This window comes from Halyomorpha halys, unplaced genomic scaffold (assembly GCF_000696795.3).
Source record: "Halyomorpha halys isolate HHAL.00 unplaced genomic scaffold, Hhal_1.1 Scaffold43.1, whole genome shotgun sequence".
NCBI classification, from domain to species: domain Eukaryota; kingdom Metazoa; phylum Arthropoda; class Insecta; order Hemiptera; family Pentatomidae; genus Halyomorpha; species Halyomorpha halys.
In genome coordinates, this window is record NW_027106553.1 from 82,817 (window position 1) to 86,767 (window position 3,951).

Genomic DNA, 3,951 nt, shown 5'->3' on the forward strand with positions numbered 1-3,951 from the left:
TGAACCTCTAGAAAGATGGAGGTGTGCGCATGTGCTAGCTAGCAATTGAACATGTGTTATATCGTGTCCCACAATAGACTGTATTTTTCAGTGAACTTGAATGAATGAATGAAAACAGTGTGAGTGTTATAACAAGTGATACTGTTCACATGAGATCTAAAATTTAATCGAGTATTCACATATTTATAAACTTTAAAATGACCTGTGTATGTGTTCCGTAATACTAAATCCAGCCATAGACTCGTACTAGAGATAAACGCTTCGGCTTTAATCAGTTGGCCTCTGGCTCGCATCGAAGTAAGACCACTCTGTCCTTTATTACATATATTAATACGTGAACTAATATTATACTATTTTTAACCTCTCTTCTTACAAATCTCTATTCGTATCTCGACTCACCACTATGAAATGAGATATTTTCATATGGTGATCTCCAGTAAAAATAGCACTAAAAGATCTCGGAGCCTGGAAAATATGCCCAGCAACTCTCCAGCTAAGCAAAAACCACGAAAATCTATGAGAAATACATTCCCTGTGACACCAGGTAGTTCAATTGATGAAATGGACTCCCAACCTGGCCCCTCTAATCCAAGCACAACCGAGGAATCGCCATCTTTCACGCCAAATCAAAACGACATGTTAACAAATTTACAAGCAGATAACATGGAAGCTAATTAGACCCCCAGAGAACCCAAGCCACCGCCAATATTTATCAAAAACATTAATAACTTTCATATTTTTTGCAAACAAATGAATAAAGTAGTTAACTCAGGTACGCATATATGTCAAAGTCGCATCAATGAAACAAAATTAATACCAGATACCTCAGATACATACAGAAAAATAATCGTATACTTATCCGAAACAAAAGCCGACTGTCAACTACGCCAAGAGAGGGCGTTGAGAGTAGCCATCAGACACCCCTCAACACCACCGGAAGCCATCAAAGAAGAACTTACGGTCATGGGGTACAAAGCACGACAAATTGTGAACGTACTAAAAGAGAACAAAGATCCTAATAGTACAACTAATAGAATAGCGTTGCCCTTGTTCTTCGTTGACCTCGAATAAACACCTGGCGACGAAGAAATTTATAATGTGAGCCGATTATGCTACACCAGGGTAGTAGTAAACCGTTCCTTAAAAAAACAATTGTTCAATGCCACAACTGCAAAGAATATGGCCACACTGAATAGTATTGCCTTCACCCACGTAGGTGCGTCAAGTATGGCCAACAACACAAATCCGTGGAATGCAGCAAGTCTAGGCAAGCTTTGTGTGCGCTATGCCATAAAGAAGGGCACCCGGCTAACTACAAGGGGTGCGAGACGTATAAATATCTTACGTCCAGAAAACAGTCAGGTCCCAGACAAGAAGATGCAACCAGACCACCCAGGAGATCCTCAAGAATGGTACAACCAGGAATGCCCTTCGCTCAGATGACTAGAGAAACAGAACCTGCGACTGAGACCCTGCCACAATCGCAACCTACACTCCATTATCCTCAACCCCAACCCCAACATTCTCATGCATCTATTCCTGAAACTTCATCCATTTCCCAAAAGCTTAATCATCAGATACCCTACATCCATCCTCCTCCTAAGGCTACTGATCTCACAAACCTCTTCACCTCTTTCCAATCTGAATTTAGATCCCTTCTCTCTTTCCCATAACACTTTTAGCGGGTAATTCCCCACCCCGAATTCCCACTTCCCCACCATAATTCAATTTCTTCCTTGATTCCCTTGGACACCATTTCCTTTTAGGTGCAGACCGTAATGCAAAACACCAACAATGGGGAGCCAGAACAACCAATTTCTGTAGACGATCACTCCTGTCTGCAATCAATTCCCTTCGCTGAAATATTCTTTGTCCCGATTTTCCTACGTATTGGTCAACCGACTGTAACCGATCCCCCCAGGGGTGCTACTATTACCATTCTATACTAGGGATGCCACGATTACCTTCCTATACCAAGGGTACCACTGTTAGTATACTATACCAGGGGTGCCAATAATACCCTGCTATACCAGGGGTGCCACTATTACTCTGCTATACCAGGGGTGCCACTATTACCCTGCTATACCAGGGGTGCCACTATTACCCTGCTATACCAGGGGTGCCACTATTACCCTGCTATACCAGGGGTGCCACTATTACCCTGCTATACCAGGGGTGCCACTATTACCCTGCTATACTAGGGGTGCCACTATTACCCTGCTATACCAGGGGTGCCACTATTACCCTGCTATACTAGGGGTGCCACTATTACCATGCTATACCAGGGGTGCTACTATTACCCTGCTATACCAAGGGTGCCACTATACCATGCTATAGCAAGGGTGGCACTATTAAATGAAAGGGCACAATGGCAATAATATTTAATTTTCACAATGAATTTAAATAACAATAACATTTAAATTTCTCAATTAATGAGTGGGATGCATTTGTATAAAATTGCCTTGTTTATTTTTATCTAATTTTCGCTTAAGATCATATGCCTTAGTTTACGTTTGTTTAATCTTATCTATTCTTATTTGGTTACATTATTTTAGTTTATATTTTTTAGCCCTGATGTAGCTCCGCAAATCTGAGCAAAACTTTGGCTAACAATATATAGTTTAATTACTATTTGAGGTTCTTTTTACCGCACCCAAAAAAAAAGGAAGATAGTTCTATTTTTTTAAATATTCACATATACTAAATTTAAAAACATTTGTGGTGAGAACGTTTTGTAATGTTAGTTGGAATCGCAAATTAATATTGCACGGTTAAGAAGTGATATGTCATACCTCCTATAACTACCACCTCATATCTATAATAACTGTCTTTCATCAATCTAAGAACTCCATCGAAACATGACAACCTTTTTTTTACAATTCTCTTTAGTGATACACATTACTAGCAGAAAGGTTCATTACTTTTCTGATACAAGGCGACCAGTTTCACAGACCCCCTCACAAACTACGTGTAGTCCATATATATTTTTCATAAATGAGCAATACATCATGAACGTGTAGTTTAAGAAATTACGAATCGTAAATACAAGTATTACCTGTAGTTCATGATATTAATGGAACATAAATACATCTACTAAAATAAAAAAGCTACTACTATTATTTCCCCAACAGCTCTAATCATATTTCTTTTGAATTTCTCCTTGGATTTCTGGAATTGAACCTTCACACAACCACAGAACACAGTGTGCTTAACAAAGAATGCATGCCGAGATTCGTTTAGTCAGCTCATTATGTTTTACGAAACGTATTTAGAAAATGGTTAAAAATATATTTCACCGAGAATAAGTTTCTGAAAGAGGAAGTGAGGCAGGCATAAGTAAAGACTTCCGATGTTACATCAGGCTACGTGACAAGTCCTTTCTCGCCAATGCCTCCTAAATATGCATATGCTCATAAAGCCTCAAACATGTCTTGAAATTTTAAAATGGTTAAGAGATTGTTTTGAATATCAATAGAACCAATAATCATTAATTTGTATTTTTTACTGTGTTTCAGAGTAGTTTTAGTAACTGTTTTGGGGCTCCCAATATGCGTTTCTCTGTTAATTAGAGAGAGAATCGTATGTAGTACTTAAAAAAAATAATTTGTTGGTTTCGAATGGCTTATGATTTCCATAATATTACTTCTCTAAATTAATAAGTTATGATGATCTTTCGATAATAATCTGTCGATATTTTGAAATAAACACTCCCGACGACTGTGCCGGCATATGTCCAACTCGCTTCGCATGGATTCTTCAGTACAAATTGCAATCTAATAAAACATTACCTCTTTGACATCGGGCAGTTAGCAGCTGGAGAGACGACAAGATAAAGAAAGATAACTGCTAAGCCCATATCGCACTACCACATGATAGTAGCGTCCTTGCAAGTATGATAGGGTGGTTTAGATACGTGATAACAGTATGATAGGGTGGTTTAGATACGTGATA

General features: G+C 38.7%; 1 protein-coding gene across 1 annotated transcript in view; it reads left to right on the forward strand.

The window, feature by feature from the left end:
* The first annotated feature begins 278 nt into the window (after positions 1-278).
* Positions 279-3,951, forward strand: part of LOC106688606 (calpain clp-1) — a 23,862-nt gene continuing 20,189 nt past the window's right edge. Inside the window, exon 1 of the mRNA XM_067044908.1 lies at positions 279-297. The gene's annotated coding sequence lies outside the window, so the exon portion shown is untranslated. The remainder of the gene's footprint in view (positions 298-3,951) is intronic.